The sequence below is a fragment of the Talpa occidentalis genome, unplaced genomic scaffold (genome assembly GCF_014898055.3).
Source record: "Talpa occidentalis isolate TD23 unplaced genomic scaffold, MPIMG_talOcc4v2.1 talOcc4.14, whole genome shotgun sequence".
NCBI classification, from domain to species: Eukaryota; Metazoa; Chordata; class Mammalia; order Eulipotyphla; family Talpidae; genus Talpa; species Talpa occidentalis.
In genome coordinates this window covers 15,119,243-15,141,271 of record NW_023601433.1, presented here as the reverse complement: position 1 = coordinate 15,141,271, position 22,029 = coordinate 15,119,243, and the positions used below count along the sequence as shown (strand labels likewise).

The window sequence follows — 22,029 nt, the reverse complement described above, 5'->3', positions numbered from 1 at the left end:
AAACCACAAACACTCAGGACTCAGGCTCTTGTGGGTTTGTATTTCATCTGAAAAATGATTGTACAAGCCAAGCACTTTCTGTGAAAAAAAGAAAATATATGCAAGCTCTGAAAGGGGTCTTTATTATTTGCTTAGCAACAGTTTGCTATAAATAAAAGTGCCCTCTTTTGCTATTTTATGATTAATAGCCCAACATTCTCACAAAAACATTGGCCTTGCTGGCATACCGATTTCTTGTTTGCAGTGGGCTTGGACAACTCCACAATCTCTCTCTGAATACAAATTAAGTGCACAGGATTTTAAACAAAAGAAAAGCTGTCTCTTACTATACACTCATACGCTAAATGAGCAGAGAGACATGGCATGCACAGCCATAAATTTCTTATCTCTGGTCAAATATTTAATATGCATTTTCATCAATGAAGCCAACTGGAGAGGATTTTCTCTGGGATGCTATCATGTATACTCTGATATCATGAATAGCAGACTCTCCCCACACCCTCCCAGGGTGGAAAACACAAAACTGGCACTGGCACTGATATGCGTGACTACTAACTCTGCAGCCCCACTGGGCTTGGCACACATCACTCATCTAATCTCCACTCTGTGCTCAGAGGGGGCGTCACCCCCTCCCTTTTACAGTCCAGCCAACAGAGACACGGGTCTATGAGAAGCTTGTCAGTTTCAAAGAGTGCATCAGTGGAAAATGCAGTGTTTGAACCAGGATTTGAAGACCCAAGCTCTCAAGCATTAAGCCCTTACTTCTCCATCATCGATGCTCATAAGAACCCATGGGCATGAGATTGTCATTCTGTGGTAAGAACAAGAAGCTGAGATTTGAACAAATAGGTTATTTCTTACTCTGTGTATCAAGGAGGCTGCTCAGTTTCACCTCTTTTATTGAAGGAAAAGCATGTTCCTCCAAAACAAGAAATGTGCCCGGTACTTAGCAAACAATTATCATATCAAATATTATTTTAGAAAATCTTTATAGTCTTCATAGCTGTTCAGAATAAAAACCTGGATATTACTAGAGAATATGAGCATTTTGTGAGGAAAGGTGACATCATCTTTGCATCCTGCAGGTGTTAACTGACACTGATTAAATGCCAACAAAACATTATGTGCTACAGGACAGAGGGGCAGTGGTCCTTTTCCAGCCGGCAGGATCTGGTAACCATGGGGATTGTGAGGGCGAGGAGAAAAGGTATAAGGAGGGGGTTTGGGGAGGGACATGGCCATCAGTCCACTTACATTACTCCCTAATCACATGTTGAGCCCTATTCCTCTAAGACAGAATCAGATTGTGGGCTTCTCCCTGTCCATTGGGGGAGGTACAGTGTTGTTAATGTGTAAATAGACAAAGGCATGTGTGATAATGTCTTTTCCCTAGCAACGTCCAGGGAAATGAAATCAAGGAGGGAGGAAGACAGAAAAGGAGGAAGAGTCTTTCCTTGATACAGTGCACTTTCAGAAAGCGCACTGTATCAAGAGTAAGGTTTTCTTTGACGGATTGGAAGTTGCCTTCCCAGAGTTCAGAAGAGCTGAGAAAGTATGACGGGCAGCTGATTGGTAGAGGGATGTTTAGGGATTCCCCGTAGGGTGATGAAGCCCGGGGTGGGCAGTGGGTATAGTCTGAAAACTTCTGCTCACAAATCTCCATGCCATGGATGCAACGAAGATACAGGATTGGAAGGAAGCTCTGCACTTATGGACGCAACAGCCCAGGGAGCAGATGGTATTTCCAGCTATATTCCTTCCTGAATATTCCTTATTTATATGTGTAAGTTAGTAAAATGAACTGACTTTTATAGACATGAAGCTTAGCTACTACAACTCAATACAGAGTAATGAGTCTTCAAAGTGGTATTCTGTGTAACTCAGAAGTTTGAGCATTCAGACATGCCTGAACCTCAAGTGTGAAAGAAGAATCTGGTGACCTACAGAAAACAAGCAAACATGCATTCATTCAACAAGTACCTAATGAGTTCCCACTATGGGTCACCTATTTGGCAATGAAAATGGATCCCTTTCTTTAGTAAAGTTACCACAGAGAGCTTGGGCAGGGGCCAGGGAAGAGGATTATATAGCCCAGGTAGAAATCAGCAAACTAGAATATGACCCAACATTATGTTATGTTATGAAGACAAACTCCTCCTATGTTGTTAATGTAGAGTGGAAGTCTTAAGTAGAAGTCTTCAAAGACAACCTATTTGTCTTCAAATCCTGACCATATCATTTACAATAGTTCCCCCTTACCCATGGATTCAGTTACCCATAGTCAGCTATGATCCAAAAATACGTACAATGAGATATTTTGTGAGAAAGAAAGAGACCACATTCATATAATCTTTGCTACAGTCTACTGTTATAATTGCTATGTTATTATTAGTTATTGTTGTTAATCTCTCACTGTGCCTAGTTTATAAGTAAACTTTATCATGGATTTATATGCACATACAAGATAAAAACATAATCTGTATATAGGGTTCATTAGCATCCATCGTTTCAAGCTTCCCCTGGGGAGCCCTAGGATATATCCCCCACAGATAAGGGAGGAACTGCTGTTTTAGTATGTGATGGTAGGAAAGTTGCTTAACCCCTCATAGCCTTAATGTTCTCTTTGTGTAACGGAGAGATGATAATGTCTATCCCACAGTACCATTGAAAAGATTAAAATATGTAAATTAGCACAGTGCATGACATGTCAGTGATCAGTAAAGGCTACTTGCTACTTTATATCAGTAGTAACAAGAACTAGAACCAGATAAAACAGAATAACACTTTTCTAAATGTGTTTTCATATATTATATGTCCGTAGGTCCTCCAGTTCTGAGTCCCACAAAAATTGACATGTCCCACCTCTTCTCTAAGGCAGTGTGTGTGCCGTGACAAGAGTGTTACAGAAATCCTCAGACAAAAAGCAGCTAATTCTGAGAGGCAGAACAGCTTTTATATGAGGCTTCATGTACCAGAAGGACTGGTACATCACCCACTCATATAACCCAAACCAGGGCAGCTCTTGGCCTGGAGAGTATCACTGGGCCATCTGATAAAGGGAGCAGCTGGGAAACAATTATCAGTACCACCATGATCATCATCCTAGTAGTCAAAAGGCAAGAACCTTGCAGGTAAACCCTGTCTCATTCATAGTACACAATTTTTTTCTGCAATACGCCATGTCACAGGTTCTATTGTAGGATTCGTGTATTTATTTAGAAGATACTATTTTTTTAAAGATTTATTTATTTATTTATTTAGACAAGCACTGGGTACAGTCAGAGGTGTGGGAGGGTGAGAGAATTCACCAGAGCCAGAGTGGAGAGTAGAACAGACAGAGTGAGGAAGTACACTGCTGAGGGGAGCATACACTGTTGAGGGGAGCAGTGGGCGGCAGGAGAGGTCTGCGTGCCATGTGGGACCCTCGTCCGGTGGCCGGGGATCGAACCGGCGCTGCAGAGGCTGCGGGCAGCTTCGCAACCCAGCGTTCAACTGCTGCGCCACCGGGGAGGCCCTAGAAGATCCTATTTTTGGAGCCATCATTTAGTCCTGCTAAATTATAAAGACTTACTAGAGTGCATAGCCATGTGCAAAGTGCTTTCATAAACAGCGTCTCATCTGATTTCTCACAATCAACTTAATTTAGGATCTGGTGACCAACTATTGAGTTGTTGTTTTTTCTGTTTTCTCTCTCCCTTCGGGCTCCAAGTTCAAGGAGATGTTTGACCCTCTGAAATAGATTTGGTTCTTGGCACCATTTTGTCATGAACTCTCCATTGTGCCAAGCCCTACCAGTGTGTAAGCATCCACTGTCAACTCTCCAGCAGCAGAAAGAGCATCTCAAACCAGAGCAAAAGCCAAAGCTGCCATCCACTAAGGTCCTTGGAAATATTATCTGTGTATGCTGCAGACTCCAGGTGGCACCAGCATTTGACCAATGGCCCATCCTGGGCTCATCCTGCATACCTCAGGTTGAACAGGATGGCAACAGACATTTTGGTAAAGCCATGACATCTTTAACCTGAGATCACTTTGAGAAATATTCAAGGAGCTCACAGCTGAAAGGAATCTTAGCTGTTATCCAGTGAAGAAACTTTGCCCTATTTGAATGTTTTGGGGCATTCATACCTAAGAGACAAGTTGTCAATTATAACCTAGTTTGAGCAAAGTAGTTTCTTCAAATAGCCTAGCATCTTCTTGTGAAGTCCAGTGGCCCTGTGGTGACGTCTCGTTCTTGGAGCTCCCAGAGAAACTTATCAGTGTTAGTTGTAACTTTCTTCCTAAAATCCTTACATCCCTCCTGGTTTTATTTTCCTTCTGTTTCATGGACAGATTCCCTGCCTTTTTTTCTGACGTCTTTCTTCTTTTGTGATGTCATCTCTTAATTAAGTGCATTCACAGTTATCATTCTCTCTCTCTCTCTCTGTCTCTCTCTGTCTCTCTCTCACACACACACACACACACACACCTCTTGCTGTTTGAACTCTTAAGTCAACAATTCCTAAATACAGTCTCATGTACGGCCTATGGTCTGCTTCTGGCCTCTCTGCCTTCATGTTTCCAGATCTCTGCCAACCTGGCTGACATTGGTTTCAACAACATGGATCACACTGTAGCTGACATCTTTCCAAGCCAACCTTCCTCTCCAGATTGTCCATTTCTATTACTGGCAGCACCATCACCCAGGAGTAACCCAAGATCAGAAAATTTAAGTCATTCTCCATCTATTTGCAGCTGCCATACATCCAAGAGCTTCTGGGATCAGTTCTGATCTCAAACCTTCCGTTTGGTTGTCTAACCTTTTGTCTTGATATGGGATTGAAAAGACAAGAAGCCACAGGAACTGTGATGTCAACACTCCACACAGCAAACTGCCCCCATGCCCTCTGGGTCTCAGTCTAGTTACCACTGTAGGACTTCTTATTCCCACTCTCAGATTCTGGAATAATGAAGAAATAGCATCCAAACCCAGCATCTAAATGCTCCATTTCATTTTTCACAATTCCTTCAATCAGAATCTCCAAAAATAATTCTTTCTCTTTTACTCTTTCAGCAAAAAAGAAAAATGTGGCACCTTTCCCATCTACTCGGTACCCGGGTACCTTCCGTCTTCTTAAACGATGTGATACCAGCTTTTAGTTGTAATACTTACCTTCAGATGAAAGACAAACTGAGGTCTATTAAAAATTTTAAGACTCTGTTTGAGCAAAAATCTGTCTGAATCAGGCAGCAACACGAAACCAAACAGGAATTTGGGAAGAGACTTTTAGAGAGAAGAGGTAGCTGCAAAGTCAGGCAATGATTGATTGGCTGTAGCTTAAAGTCTAAGCGGGTGTTTATGATTGGTTGGCCTTAGTTTCAATTTCATAACCTTGAGGCACCTACAGGTTTGATTTTTGGTTTGTTTATGTAGACTTCCAGGGCATCAGAACCCCCTCAGTCCAATGGCCACCTTGTTTAATTAAGCTAACATTTCCAAGGTCTCAATAACCTATGACCTAAGTCTTATTTCCCCAAAAGAGGTTTTAGTTCCCCCAATAAGACCCTTGAGATCCGTCACCTCAGCTGTTTTTGGATGCCCTGGTTTGGATGTCACATTAGCTGGTTTCAGGCAAAGATAAACGTTTAATATTTTAAATAGACTTTCACAGTATAGTTTAATAAATGAAATGTGTCCTTTATTAGCCGGTTCCTTTACACATACTGTTTTTTTAAAGGGATAAACAATATCATTCTTTACCGTAACAAAGTTGACCACGTGATAAGACTGGATGAACAAAATATGGATAAGCTAGTCATGGTTTGGAAAAGAAAAGAAAAGAAAAAAAAAAAATGGTTGGGTGGGGGGGTTGTTTCCATTTATATGTAAATAGTGACACCTGCTGGTGAAAATACAGAAGCATTGACGCGAGGTCTGGAAGTGCAGCAAAGCGGATTCACGTTTAAGAAGCATCAATCCATTTGGATCGTCTCATCATGGCAGTGTCTTCACAGGGACTCCCAAAGGTCCTTTGTGGAACCCCTAGAATTGAGGCTCATACCTGATTCTGGAACATCACACGATGTAGTTAAGACAATGCACTGATAATTAAAACAATTTCCCTGTATCAGATTCATTAGCCTAGTTTCAAATTTTAATTGCCTTCCCTTGTGATAGACTTTCACACGGTTTCCCTAGGGGACATGCTTACAGGCATTTCATCTCATCATACTTCAGTAATTGTGAATTAATTCTGTTTCCTATTCCGTTTTTCTAGCAAGGTGGTAAACAATAACATCAGGGATAGAAGAGTCTGGAGCTGAAGGTCTAACAATGTCCGAATGTGGAAAACATGTCTGCTGAGGACACTTCCCAACTCCGCCCCCTCCACTGCTGTGCGCCAAGATGAAGCTCAGCTCCAGGATAAAGTAAATGTCAAGAGGCCCGCAGCAGCATGCCTTCCATTCAGAGCCAAACAAAGGAGGGTTTTCTTGGCCAACCTGCCTGCATGAGAGGAAGCCAAGCAGTGCTGTGTGGTTCGAACCCTGAGGAAAACCAAAAATCCCCTGTTCCCTCAAAATGTAAATCTGGCAACCGGCATCAGGAGCTTCTGTGAAAATAGGGATTTCTGAAATTTACTGTGACTTGAAAAATAAAGGTTGGCTCATGGAGGGACTGTTCTAGGCTTGCAGTCCCACAGCCCCTGTTATCCCTGAGCCGGGTGCCACTGGGAAGGCAGCCCCAGCATCCTTCTTAGCCACAGCTTACCTTACTCTACTACCACACCTCCCATCTGGTTTCAGGTTCCAGCCACAATTTCTTGTCCCTTGTTGCCTTGAATCCATGCCTACTATTACTCCCAGATTCAGACCTCTGGAGGGCCACTGTAGTTATATTAGCCAGGCTGCCCACCTCTGCCATTCTCAGAACCCCATCAGAATGCCACCTTGATAGAGTACCCTCTAGGTCAGGCCCCCAGTGGATGCTCTGCACACGTGGTTGCCCCGGATCCGCCAAACAAGACCGCCAGGCTGACATCATGTCCTGCAAGTGACAGATGCAGGCAGTGAAGCCCAGAGAAGAACCGGCTGAGTGGATCCCACTAAAAAGAATGAGCGGGAATTCTCGTCAGGATCTGCCTGCCTCTAAGAAGCACATTTCCCCTACTAAACCTGGATCATGGATTTCCACTACTCTAAAAGTTTTCACACACGGGGGTGTAACATAAAATGACTACAGATAATCATACTGTGTGGCATGCTTGAAAGTTGCTGAGAGACAAATCTTAAAAGTTCTCATCACATGAAAAACTTGTCAGCTATGTGAGATGATGGATGTTCACCACACATTGTGGTGATCATCACACTGTATGAAGATAGCGAATCATTGTGACATACCTCAAAACTAATATAATGTTCTGTGTCAATCATTCCTCAATGCTAATAGATAGAAGGACTGATAGATTTTGGATGGTAGGCAGATAAGTAGATACATAAATAGAAGCTTCCATGAATCCCACTGTCTACCAAATTCAGCTTAAGCCACCTGCCCTTGAACTCATGCCCTCCATGACCCTGTCCTAGCTTGCATCTTCCACATGGCCTCAGCTCCACCCCTCCACTAACATTCCCAACTGCCATTAAGTTGGAGCTGCTTCTGTCTGCCCACTTGTTTATCTGGAATGCTCACTCTACTAGTCCATCTGCCCTTTCAAAGTTCTGCCTATTTATCAAGAAACCATGGTGATGGTTCACAGGTGTCTTGGTGGTGGTAATGTTACAGGGATCACACCTGACAAGGGAAATCAAACGTATACAAAAATGAACAATGATGTAAAAATAATAAATAATTTTTTAAAAAAGACTTCTATGACTCCCCAAGAAAAGAACTCAATGTTTTAGAAACTCTTAGGTCATAATGATAATTCTCTTTGAGTGGATCCTCTTCCCTAGCCCTTGCAAAAGTCTTAGCACCTTGGAGGAAAAAGTCATGCCTGTTTTTAAATATCCTTGTGTGACCTTCAATCTTTAATAACATACCTGACATGAAGTCAAATCAACAAATATTTTTTTGGATCAGTGGATGGATGGATGGGTAGATGGATGGGTGGATAGATGGAAAAGGAATAAAGTATTTGTTTAAGTTGTTATCTCTCAGGAAACTGGGAAATAAATAATTTATGGATACACAAAAGATTATTATGATAGTATATTAAAGCAAAATTGTTTTTGAAATAACAGTAATTAATAAATAGTTGTTATTTTATGCCAATACTATAGTTCCACCTTTAGACTAACAAGTCTATGAATTTAATCAGGGCAGGGACCAGGTTTATATGAGCCTAGTGAATATAGAGGCCCTTACTGATTTCGTGCCATAAGGAAGGAACTTTTACTTACCATGCAGGGAAATCCCCTATACCACAAGCTGCTTGCTAGAGTCCCCGAGAAGAAGCAGCTCTCCCCATTACAAGTCAAGGCTTTAGGGTTAGGACACTTGAATCCAAGTTTTATTTTGTTGTGTAAGTCTTTCTTGAGTATCAGTTTCCTTTCTGAAAATAAAGGTGGGGATCCCTGTCCCATGAGTGCATTGTGGAATAAAGGTGGTAAGCCTCACAGCTCTACTCACACGTCTCAGCCTCTGTTTGCTGCTGATGACTCATTGGCGACAACTGAAACTCCAAGTTCTTACAAGTAGTCACCAGATCTTGTCAAAGTAGGGAAATGTGGACTTTTGACAAACTCAGTCACTGTACCTGCAGTTTTAAAAGAAAAAAAATTGCATTTTTTTAAAAATCTACAAAAGAGGATCCCATAGATGTCAAGTCAAAGTTACCATTTAATGTGTGTAAGACCTATCACCCTTCATATACATTATCATATAGTATAGAATGTTCCATCCCACATTACTGTTTTAAAGGCATTGGAATAACTGAACACTTCAGACTGCCCCTCATCTCCTGCCATGATGCCTGATAAGAGTGTACAGGTGAGGTGGTGACTCTGCACCCCCACAGTGCCCAGGAATCAGGGCCACCCAGTCTCACTTGCCAAAGGCATCATGAGGTCTTCATCTCTTCCTACAAGCCACACATCTTTGTAGACAGGGGCAGCACTTGAGAACAGCACGGGCTCTGGGGCCTGTGCCGGTACCTTACACTCCTGTGCAAAAGCGTCTTTGTTCACTCAAAGTACATTTGCTAAGAGACATGATCACCTCCATGTACCAGTCCTCAACAGTTGCTCCTCCAGTACAGAAGTTACTAGATACAAAAAAGACAACTTCCACCCCCCACCCCATCCTGCTGCCTGGGCAGAGAGTCAGGAACTGGAGCTCCTCACCCCAGGGGAAGGATCAGGTAAGTATCTGCCATGGTGATGGCTCTCCGACCAGAGATCTTTAGTGACAAGAATGCTGTAGTCCCACAGCAAGGAAACGATTCTGAGTGCATGGACTCCATGCTCGGCAGTCTCATTTTATCCATTGTCAACCTGTTAAATAAATGTTCATCGCCTTCCTCATACAAAGCTGGAAAGATCATAATTAAAGCATTCAATCTCCAAACCCAGCAGTATTGGAAAATTGTGCTAGCTCTGGCGGCTGGGAACGTGGCATTGCTCGTTGCTCTATTATGTCTCTTAAAGCATGAATGTCCAAAAAATATATAAAAATATATACACATATATGTTTACAGACATCCATACGTATATAGTGAGATAAATACAAATATATATACAGGTGTACGCTAGACCTAAGGAGACTGGCTATTGTAGAACTGCATTATTAAAGCAGACAGCTTGTTTCTTTGTTAATAGGACAGCTCCATTTTACATCTTTCTCAGTACAGTGATGTCAGAGATATTATCCAGGATGATAATACACACAGTACACGCCGATCACTCAGAGTCCCTTCACCGCTAGATATAGAAATGACTCTTTCAAATTCCAACTCCAATTCCCTTCTTACAGAGGAAATGAATCATCAGCAGCCAGTGCAGAACTGGCAGTTACTCTCCATTTATGACAAACAGGTTCCTCAGAGTGTGCCTCAGCTGGTCACTCTGCTGGCCACTCCATCCCCACTCCTTCGTCCTCTGAACACACTAACAGAACTGGTAAAAGACAAATCACATAAGCTCCCAACAGGTGCAAGATGGAGCTGTTAGTGTCAACCCCTACTAAGACTTAATACCCAATTGTAGCGTCAACCTCTCCTAAAAGTGGAATTTTAAACCACTCAGCCTGGGGTTACCTGCTCAGCACTCATGAGATAACCTGCATGATAAGAAAACCTCCTTCCCCTCAGGGAGGTGGCTTCGCCTGAAGTAATCCTTCTGTTCTTTTGTGGATGACATTTATCCCAGTTTCTTTCTGACTATAAAACCTTCTATTTTGAACAGCTTTTTGCAGCACCTTTTTACTTGCTAGATAGAATATTGGTGATTCATGATTTGTTTAATAAAGGCAACTAGATCTTCAAATTAACTCACTTGGATTTTTGCTATTTAGTAGGAAAAGCTATTTTTCATTTCCATGGGAGTTTGAGCACAGGCTGCACTGCACATCTGGACCGCAGGGAGGGCAGAGAGAAGATGAGAAGCTGTTATACATATTGATATATCAGAAATTATGACTGGTCAAGAAGTGGGGGCAATTGAATTGAGGTGACTTAAGTTATTAATTAAAAAGTGATCACTTGTCAGGGCCTCCCTGGTGGCACAAGGGGTTAAGCACAGCACTGTGAAGCTATCCACAGTCACTGCAGCACAAGTTCAATCCCTGGCCAGGGAGCTGACCCACATGGGGCAGCAGACCTCTCCTGTCTTGCCCACTGCTCCCTTCAGCAGTGTATTTCAGTCAACCCACGTGCTCTGTTCCCCCACTCTGTCTCTGGTGAATCCTCTCACCCCCTGCACCTCTGATCTGTACCCCAATTTTGTATACTTAAATCTTTAAAAAAAATTATTAAAAAAGCAATCACTTGTCATTGATAAAGAGATACTTGAGGCAACGATACATAAACACCTAGCTATGCTAAACTGACAGGTGACCCTGGTAACATACCTCTGAAGGCAATAAAAGTATAGGAGCTGAAATAAGTCAATCTGAGACACTCAGGGTTCCCTACCAATATGATCTCCAAAGCTGTCTCAAGATTTTGCTTCTGCCACAGGAAGCTCTAGTCAGGGAAGCAGCACTGCCCTCCTGGGTGAGCTGATGCTACAAGGAAAGTTCCTAACCCTGAATGTGATGCAGTTCTCATGCGTGTCTCCCAAACCTCAGCTCAGGGGTTCATAACCCCTTTTACTGCCAGTTGAATTGAATGCTTATATTACTGTAATGTGGATTTCTCCTAATAAAATCATTATGAGTATCTGTGATTGGACTGAGTTGTAAATGAAACCTAGCCACTCTGTCGGAAGTTAGCACTTTCGATATCCAAGCTTCATATTACAGAATCAGCATGGGTCAAGAGCGCTCTCTACCCTGACTCGGCTTTGAGAACCACCTCATAATTGCTGTTCTGGAGAAATCTCACTGGGAGAAGCACAGCCCCATCCCCAAGCTCCTATTCTAGCCAAGCAGAGACTTCATCCTCACAGAAGAAACCAGAAAGGAATTCCTCCTAAATGCTCCCTCCCCCAATTTGGTGCAAACAAACTGTAAGAGTGGTCACTGCATCCAGGCAGAGTAGTGAGGAGCAAGGGCTGAGGCCTGGGCGAGGGACGCCATATTCCCGCCCCCTGTCCCTGTGGCTGCAACTCCTGACATGCATAAACTGGGAAAAGGGAAGGAGGGAGGCAGGCAGGCTGCTTTGACAAGCATTCTCTTCAGAGATAATGGCAGCTGTTACGTTGACCTTCCGGTGGACTCAGCTTGTCAGGTACGTTTGAACATTTGACTCTTCTTTCCTGGCCCGCTGGGCTCTGCCCAACTTTCCTGCCAGGCGGTGCCTTGCTTTTGGGCTTCAACCATGCCCAGCTGGACCTGGCCTCTTAGGCTGGGCATTTGCCCATGAAAGGATGAGTAATTTTTGGAGTCTGATCAGGAGTCTCTCTCCTACTAATTTCCTCCTTTTCAACTTCTGCCTTTGAATCTCTCACCATTTAAAATTCTTTGGGCACACTGGAGTTCAGATACCGCGCTATCACCCACGCAGATGACCAGGACCCTCAGAAAGGGCAACAAGGTTTTTTTTTTTTCCCTTTAACAGTTTAGGGTCCATGGGCACCCCTCAGTTTCACCCAGTATCATTTTTGGTTCCTGGCCAGGAATCAGCCTTTCAGTATCAAAATATCATGACCAATTGAATGAAGGAAGAAGGAAGCAAATGAAATCCATTTTGTGACATCAAATGCCAAGAAAATGAATTAGAACCGAGTTTAATAATGACCACATTCTTTCTTTCTTTATTAAGGAATAAATAGCCTTTAACTTCGATATCTCCTGCCTCCTAATATCCAACTCAAGGGGAACAAATTCCATCATGTGTTCTTTAATGGTTATTTCGAGTCTAGGCACAGTAGTCATTGTGTATGGGTTTCAAATTTTTGGTGCCGAGAAGATGCTTGGTGATATCGTGTGCTCCCCACCGCCAGCTCCCAGACCGGTATGAAGTGTGTTCCACCTAGTTCAGTCTCTTCTGTCCCTCAACTTGGAGAAGAGACTTTCTGTGTTGTAGAAATTCTGGCCTTTTGGGCCTCCCTGGTGGCGCAGGCAGTTGAACATAGCGCTGTGAAGCTGTCTACAGCCTCTGCAGTGCTGGTTCGATCCCCCCAGGCCTCGGAGCAACCCACATGGCGCAGTGTATTTCAGTCAATCTGCCTGTTCTGCTCCCTGCTCTGTCTCTGGTGAATCCGCTCACCATCCCGAGCATCTGGCCTGTACCCCTGCTCTTGTATAAATAAAAAATAAATAAATATTTTTAAAAAATTAATAAATAAATAAATAAGAAATTCTGGCCTTTTACCCAGGCAGAGGAAGAACAAGCAGTACTTCAGGAATGGTGAGGTCAGGAAAAGGTTTATTACTCATGCATGAGGTCCCAGACCTGGGTAGCCGTCTCCCCTCCCCCCAAGATCTGAGCACCAGTTTAAAGACACAGTGTTCCTTTTATACATAACTGTCTTCATATTTGTTGCATTGATAGCATCATTTTTCATCAGGTACAACCATTTGCTGCAAAGTCCCCAGACAAGTTGTGGGGAGGACAGGCTAAGGGGGAAAGAGGCAGACTACCAGAATGGCCTTGGAGAGACAAACCAGCTTTGGCTACCTGACCCTTCTGAAATGCAACTTTGCTTAGATAGGAGTGCTGAGGCTCTGGCCATGAACTTTTAAAGGGAAGGAGCTGTAAAGCAAATTTGTTAATTATGCCTGCATTGGAGTGTTCATTGCACCTGGGCTGGAAGTTCTCCTGGAATCTTTATTTTATTCATTTGCTAAATAATATATTTTCTCATCATCTGCAAGTCTGGTTCTTGGGACTTTGTAATGCAAAATCAGAAATGGTAAGAGAAATACAGTGTCTGAGGGGCTAGGTGAGGAGAGAGGGACAAAGAAATTGTCTGGACAAGAGTGGGGATGGGAAGGAGAAGGAAAATAGCCACCCATCCGAGGAAAAGTGTGAGGAGTAATGAAGGTTGACAAGCAGAGCTGGGACGTAGAAAGTTAAGAACTGAGGAGGAGGGCCACCCTGGTGTCAGCCATTGAGCACTGGGTTACAAAGCTGCCCACAACCTCTGCAGCGCCAGTTCAATCCCCGTGAGGGTCCCACATGGCATGCAGACCTCACCTGCTTCCCGCTGCTCCCCTCAGCAGTGTGTTTCATCATTCTGCCTGTTCTGCTCCCCGCTCTGGCTCTGGTGAATCCTCTCACCCTCCCGCGCTTCTGACTGTACCCAGTGCTTGTATAAATAAATAAATAAATCTTAAAAAAAAAAAAAAAAAACTGAGGAGAAGGAGAGGGAAGGGGGCATGGTAAAATAGCTTTCCCATGGATTTGTAGATTGTCTCTTCTCTGAACTTTTCGAGAGACGTAAACTGGCATTTCTTCTTTAATTCGTATTTGTTGTTGTGACTGAAATCCTTTGAATGTGACACCTTAGAAAGACAGAGCCACATGACTCTTGAACTCGTAATGTTTTCACTTCTAGTCCAGTCCTTCTTACAGGTAAGGAAGCTGAAGTCCAGAGAAGTAAAATCACTGACCTCAAAATGTACCACAATCTAGTAACAAGACTTCCACCCCTCTGCCTTTTAGTCCAGCATAGATTATACTCCCAGTACTAAAAATATGCTTGTTCCTAAAATACATCACACAGCACATCCTTCCTCCCCCAAAGGCCTGCCTGGCTCTCTAAGTCTTCCTTAGAAGATTAAAAACTTCACCCTGTGTTTTGAATAGAAAGAATTTGAACTTCTAAAGAGAAAGTACCCACCACAATAAAAGACATTCCCAAAATAAATTCCGTTCTGAGGCTGGGAACCAACTGCTGTGCCTCATATCTCCAGATTAAAGGCAGACTCTTTCCTTTAAGAGACAAACTGTGAAGTTAGAAGAAGGAAGGACTGATATTTGGGTACTTAAAGGCCCTATGGTTATGAGCAGGAATCACATTCCACCCAACAGATGGCAGTAGTGACATATTGTTTTTAAATAAGCACATAGAACTCCCAAGTTCAGAAGAAAATAGAACAGGGAGATGAGACAGGTAATCGTTCTGTCCTCATCAAAATCCAAGTCATCTCCCATCCCTCCTGAAGTAACACAGAATTAAAGCTAACAAAGCCTACCTAACTACCTCTGGATAAAATCAAACAACAGCCCACCAATGATGCATTACTGATGAGAATTATAACCAACAATGTCTTATCTTTTGGTTTTAGTAGAAGGATTAGAAAGGATTACCGCTCTTGTCTGCTGAATTCAACTAGACTTAAGTGAGAGGATGGATATAGTTTTAGCTGCTCATATATCAGCATTCTAGAAGAAAGAAAATATGGACCCCCCGTCCTCAGTTGCTAATAATTGTTGAAGTAGTAACTTCTAATTTTTTTTAATTGAGATAATATTTGATATCCTCATTCGGTATTACCACCACAGTGGGCCCACCACCCTAGACCACCACCATAGTCAACTGTGCTTCCTTCCCTCTTTGTTCTTACCCCACTCTTCACCCCTCCCTCTTGGTGCTACAGTTCTATAGTCAGCTCTCAGGATTAGTTTTTCAACTTGTCTTTATCTGACTCTTAATTTAGTTACTTTATATCCCCATATTTTAGTGACACCATCCATATTTATCTTTCATCTTCTGACTTATTTCACTCAGCATCATCCCTTCCAGCTTCATCCATGTTGCCACAGATGGCATGAGTTGATCTCTGTTGATGGCTGAGTATTCCATTGTGTACAAATATCACATCTTCTTGATCCACTGGTTTGTTTTGGGACACTTAAGTTGTTTCTATAATTTAGTGAAAGTAAACAGTGCTGCAATAAACATGGGAGTGCAAGTTTCCTTTCAAAATGGTGTTTTTTAATTTGGGGGGAGATGCCTAGGAGTGCAATTACTCAGTCATCTAATTCTTGAAGTTTACTACACTTGTGAGCAAGTTTACTACACTTACTACATGTCTAATTTTCAAATCAAAAAAGTATTTACACTAGAAATCAAAGACTTTCTCTCCATTTGGGACTCCACTTACTTAGGTTATAAAACATTGGATAGCTAATGTAAATTTTCTTGATTGTAATTATATTCTGGTATCAAATACATAGAAATATAAGCTTATTTTTTGTACTAAGTTAAAAAGACATGTCTATAGTTTTTAATTATTCTACTTTCTTCCCTACCACCCCCCCCCCAATAATTCTACTTTCATTACACTTTTTCCTTGGCCTTATTCTTAGCTATAATTTTCTGCTTTTTTTTTTTTTTTTTTTGTGGGACCCTCGCCGGCAGCCGGGCAATGAAGCGGTGCTGCAGAGGCTACAGGCAGCCTCGCAGCCCAGCGCTCAACCACTGCGCCACCAGGGGAGCCCCAATTTTCTGCACATTCAATATCATCCTGTAGAGGAAAAAGGACAACCGACACCTACCCCCCCAGCAAAGGAATTGCTTTTCATCAACAGATGGTGTCCCAAAGCATGCACCTCAGAGAGTTCACAGGACCTGAAGATTTAAAATTTTTTAAAAGATTTATTTATTTAAGCATACAAGAACTGGGGTACAGGCCAGAGTTGTGGGGGGAGGGAGGTAAGAGGATTCACCAGAGACAGAGTGGGGACAGAACAGGCAGATTGACTGAAATACACTGCTGAGGGGACCAGTGGGTGAGTCAGGAGAGGTCTGCTGCACCATGTGGGTAGCTCCCACGCCAGGGATCGAATTCATGCTGCAGTGGCTGTGGATAGCTTCAAGATTGGGTCTTAACCCCTTGCACCACTAGGGAGGCCCTGAAGATTTAAATTTTTGAAGAGTTCACAGGACCTGAAGATTTAAAATTTTTTAAAAGATTTATTTATTTAAGCATACAAGAACTGGGGTACAGGCCAGAGTTGTGGGGGGGGGAGGTAAGAGGATTCACCAGAGACAGAGTGGGGACAGAACAGGCAGATTGACTGAAATACACTGCTGAGGGGACCAGTGGGTGAGTCAGGAGAGGTCTGCTGCACCATGTGGGTAGCTCCCACGCCGGGGATCGAATTCATGCTGCAGTGGCTGTGGATAGCTTCAAGATTGGGTCTTAACCCCTTGCACCACTAGGGAGGCCCTGAAGATTTAAATTTTTGAGGGAAACATAAGAACCTCTGCCAGATGCCTCAGGAACTGATAACTTGCAAGAAGTCACTTTTAATATTTCATCACTGTTTCCCTTCCATGATCTCATATCTTTGCAAAGCTGGGTTTTTGGTGGTTGCTCTGACAGATTTGGAAGAAAAGTGCCATGTCCAATCTAATTAATTAATTCCAGGATTTCAGATGCTGTTAGTACCCAGTAGATAGATAAACATACGTAAGAAATTAAGGTTATTTAAAAATAAAAATAATTTTTTTCTTTCAATATTATTTTGTAACCAGCTACTGAGTTTTTAGGGCATAAGTACTTATTAAGGTATCTGAACCACATTAATGCATAAACAAAACTATTAGATATTCCTTTTAGCCTGGAGAAAAAAATTATAAGACATTTAAGGTGCTGTGAATTGAGAAATTAGAATGTTAGGGAAACTCTTGAGTAAACTATTTGCACAGGTGAGTTGCTTTCTTTCCCTCAAAAATTTTAAGTTATTTCAAAGTATGAATCATGAATTTCAAGAAGTGACATAAAAATTTAACAAGTAAGACCAGAAAAAAAAAAAATAAGCTTAAGTTTCAAATCCACAAACTGGACGATTTCAAGTAAATTTCCTGTGCCTTGTTTTGTCCTCCCTTGTGTGGGTAGGAAAAGATAACATTTAAGCATCTAAAATCCTTCCTGGATCTCATGAATGCACAGTGAGTGGTGGCTTTTATGATTTCCAAATCAACCCATACAACACGAGAGTGACCCATACAAATGTCTCTTCCCAACAGAAGAGAGGCCTTCATTAGTGAGGCCTGGAGCAACATGAAAATGCAGGGATCCTTATTCAAGAATATTAAGACAGCAGAGCATTAAGCCACATCTGGGGCCCTCTAGTCCTCAGGTCCTCTGTGAAGCTGCCTCTGTTTGCCCTCTTTGAATGGAGTTTTCTCAGATTTTTTCCAACTCCAACAGTCTTTCCTCCAACATCAGACCTTTTACCCTTATTGTCTGTGTTAAATAATTACCTCTTCAATTATCACCTAGTCCCCAGTTGACTGTAGCAATATGTTAATATCATGGAGTTGTAAGAGTTCTTTATAAATGCTGGAGTGCGTCCCTTATTAGATAAATGACTTGCAAATGTTTCCTCCCTTCTGTAGTTACCTTCATGTTCTTGATTGTATACTTTGAAACAAAAAAGTATTTTTTATTTTCATGAAGTTCAGTTTAAGATTTTTATATCATCTATGAATAGAATTGGTTGTATTTTTTCCTGTCTTCTCTGGATACATTTTATTTCTCTTTCTTGATTAATTGCCCAACTCCCAGCCTCTGGCACAATGCTCAATAGAAATAGTGAGAGTAAACAGCCTTGTCTTACTCATGTCCTTCACCCGGTCTTTGACCATTAAATATGATGCTAACTGTGGGCTTGTCATAGGGTTGTCTATTATGTAGATGAATTTGCATTCTATTTCTTGTTTGTTGAGTGTTTGTTGTTTTTGTTTTTGTTTTTTTTTCAAGAAAGGCTATGGGAATTTATCAAATGCTTTGTCTTTGTTTAGTCAATGAACATGTGTTTTTGTCCTTTATTCTATTAAGGTGTTGTTTTACATTGCTTGATTTTTGTCCATGTTAAGTCAACATTACCTCTTGGGAAAAACCTTATTTGGTCATGGTAAATAATCTTTTTTATATGTGTATATGCTGGTGGACACAGATTGCTAGTATTTTATTGAGAATTTTTGTGTCGATATTCTTGTGATGTTTTTGTCTCTTTTAGATCAGAATAATAATTGTTCTTGCAGAACAAATGGAAAAGGTCTTTTCTATTTCTTGGAAGATCATGTGAAGGATAGGTATCCTTCTATGCATGCTTGATAAATTTACCAGTAAAGTCATCTGATCCTGGCATTATCTTTGTGGGGAGTTTTTAAAATTACTAATTCAATCCCTATTTTTAATGTTTATTCACATTTTATTTTTCTTTCTGGTAGCTTGGGTCTTTCTAGGAATTTGTACATTTCTTCTAGGTTATCTAATTTATTGGCATGTAGTTTTCATAGAATTTCCTTATGCTTTATATTTCCCTGAGTTTGGTTCCCTCAAGTCTTTGCCCCTTTTCTTGCTCCTTTTAACTAAACTAATGACTTGTTCCTTATTGCTGAGGTGTCCTGTTTCTTTGTTGACCTTCTGCATAGTTGTTCCTTCCTGTTCATCCACCTAATGACCTTGTCACCTCCCAAAGACCCCAGATCTTAATCCCACTATGTTGGGCTTTAAGGTTCAACATATGAATTTTGGGGGCACATATCCAGCCCAAATCAGGTATAGACAGAAATAAAGCTTTCTCTGAAAATATCTCCAACCCCTCTATTCTCCTTTAGATAGCAGACTATATTGAAAATGTCTTCATAGACCATTCAGGTACTCTCACATAGACAGATGCTGCCAAACCAAATTTATAAATGACCATTTCCTTAGAGTAAAACCCTATTTGTTATGTTTACCTAAGGAGCAAAAGTTGAATTAATAAGGTGTTTAAGTAATTTTTAAGATAACTGATTTTATGTATTTCTGGTATGCTCCCCCCCCCAAAAAAAATAATAAAAACAAGAAATGTGCCTCTCTACTCAAGTTTTCCCTAAAGCAAAATTCACTGCAGGATAATTAGGTGGTGTCAGGGTGACAAACAAAGTCTCCAAGTCTCCACAATTCGTGTTCAAAGCTTCCTGACCATTTATATCACTCACTTCACATGTCCTTCTAGAGCTGCGGGGCCTGTTGTCATCCCCACTCTGTAGCACGGAGTAATGGAAGAGTCACAGACTGAAACAATGTCAGCAACTCTGACGTAGGAACTGGTATGAAGAAAAGATCCTCCTGGTTCTCAAAACTTCCTCCTGTAAGGGACACACATTCCAGATTGAATTTCTTTGAAACCAGGCCAGTCATATAGATAAGGTGCATTCCCTGAATGTCAAAGGTATTGGAAAACAGTAGCACAACCAGTCCTCCACACACTGTTACAGCCACACAGTTGCTGCTGAGTGTGGTCTCTCTTCCATAGATCTAAAGTCTAAGGAGAAATACAAACAAGACACTCCACTGTGCCCACCAAATTTGCTCCCCCAAGATACTTGGTAGCCCAACCTGGAGAAACATGTGCTACTCACAGCAAGGAGTGGAAGTCTCAGCATCACTGCTAAATCAAAGAGACCAAAGGCTCTGAAATACAGCTGACTTACAAGCACAGTCCAGAAAAGTAAGCCAGAACCTGAGTGTTAAACCCAAATAGATTGATTGCCTACTAAAATAAGTTTTTTAAAAGGACCTAAACTCTCCAAACATAAAAGACAGAGTTTCTGGGATTCTATTAAAAATCTCACTTGAATGAGAAAAGCCAACTGACATTAACACTGAGATGAATCAGATGTTGGCGTTATCTGATACATATGATTGTAAAACAACTGTTCTGAAAATGCTTCAAAAATTAGTAACAAATTCTATTAAGACAAATAAAAACAGTTGCAAAATTTCAGCAAAGAATTATAAAAAAGTGAAATGGAAATCATAGAGCTGAAAAATACAATAGCAGAAAAAGTTTTTTGAATTCACTGGATGGGTTCAATAGTAAAATGATGAGGAAAACAGATAAGCTCACTGAACACGAGGAATAATTTACCCAATTTGAATAACCAATGTAAACATAGAGCAGATAAAAATAACATAACCCTTCCATATTCTGTCTATAAGAAGCGCACTTCAAATATGACAATATAGGTAGATTGAATGGGTGAATGGTAAACCAACTGGTTCAACCGTAGCATGGAATACTACTTGACAATTAAAAGGAATAAATTCTAGACATAGACGATTTGAATTGATCTCAAGAGAATTGTGCTGATTGAAGAAAACCAATTCCACATGTTTCCTACACTATTATGTCATTTATATAACAATTTTTAAATGACAAAATCTTAGAAATGGACAATATTAGTTGTCAAGGGACAAGGATGGGTATGGGAAAGGAAAGGAGGAGAAGTATGTGGTTTTAAAAGTGATGAAACTTTCAGTATCTTGACTGTGTAATGGATACACAAATCTATACATGTGATCAACTAGTATAGAACTAAATACACACACACATCAGTACAGACAAAACTAGGAATATGAACTAGATGGGGGATTGTATCAATGTCAATATCCTGGCTATGATTGGATGAAACTAGGAACATGCATATGGGATCTTTCTGTATTATTTCTTGTAATTGCATGTAAATCTATGATCACAGCAATAAAAATTTCAATTAAACAAAAATTGTAGTGTCAGAGTTGTTTTAAAGCACACTTGCACACACGCAGAGAGAAAAGCTTGCATTCATCCTCTCTTCTGAAATAGTCTTTTCCTTTTGGGAGTTCATCACCTCTCCAATTGCCCATGCCTCTCCCCGCAGCCATCTGTAGGAGTTTGAACAAAGGGAGACACTCCAGGTAGCCTACCTTGCCCTAGTGCTGTGGCCCCTGCTTTTGTCCTCAGCTCTAAGTACAGTGCTGACCTAGCTCTTTGGTTCTGAGTCAGCATGAGTTAGCTCATAATGAGCTGCAGTGCTAACACCACAGCACTGACTAAGCCCAAATTTGGCAAGTCAAGAGAAAAGGAAAGAACAGAAAGAGGAGAGCCAAGACTGCAGGGAGGTAAGGTTGAGTAATAAGGATTTGAAGTCAATGCTCAGTGTGACACTGCTCTTAACAGTCTTTCAGGGGCTGCTGCTTCCTTTCCTGGCACCAAGAAATGACAGAAGGAATGACACTGTGTGATCAGCCACGTATTTGTGATTAATTAGAAATGTCTTTATTAAATGGTAGGCAACAGGGGCTTGTAAACGCCTTGCAGGACATACCAAGGGCACAGCTTTCCCCTCGGGCCACTCAAACTCTGGAGCAGTTGAACAAAACATCAGAGACTTGGTGTAAGTTGCTCTGGTGTGAGATTCTATCACTCTTGGTTCTTTTCATCTATCAGTCTTGGTTCTTTTCATCACCTGTGTGAATTATGTAGCTTAGTAACGTTGACATATATTATGGGTATGGCTTATTCAATCCCTACCCTTTAATTAGGGAATATCCTATAGTGTAGACATTGATACAAGTCAAGGCAACCCCAAGGTGACCCCCACCAGGAATATGAACTTCCTTTGAATGACTCTGGCTGCAGCCTGCAGCTGTGAAGAAGAGGCAAGCAGATAAGGAAGGGG

The 22,029-nt window shown here is 41.5% G+C and overlaps 1 long non-coding RNA gene across 2 annotated transcripts in view; it reads right to left on the bottom strand.

Annotated features, from left to right (window-relative positions):
- LOC119245195 (uncharacterized) overlaps positions 1–21,306 on the bottom strand; it is a 58,694-nt gene extending 37,388 nt beyond the window's left edge. Inside the window, exons 1-4 of one of the 2 annotated variants that reach the window (XR_005125199.2) lie at positions 21,275–21,306; positions 19,525–19,674; positions 8,609–8,735; positions 7,031–7,082 (exon numbers count right to left, since the gene is read on the bottom strand). This is a non-coding gene — a long non-coding RNA (uncharacterized LOC119245195). Of the gene's footprint in view, positions 1–7,030; positions 7,083–8,608; positions 8,736–19,524; positions 19,675–21,274 lie in introns of those variants that run through there. The other variant, XR_005125198.2, reaches the window with a different exon arrangement.
- Between the last annotated feature and the right edge of the window lie 723 nt (positions 21,307–22,029).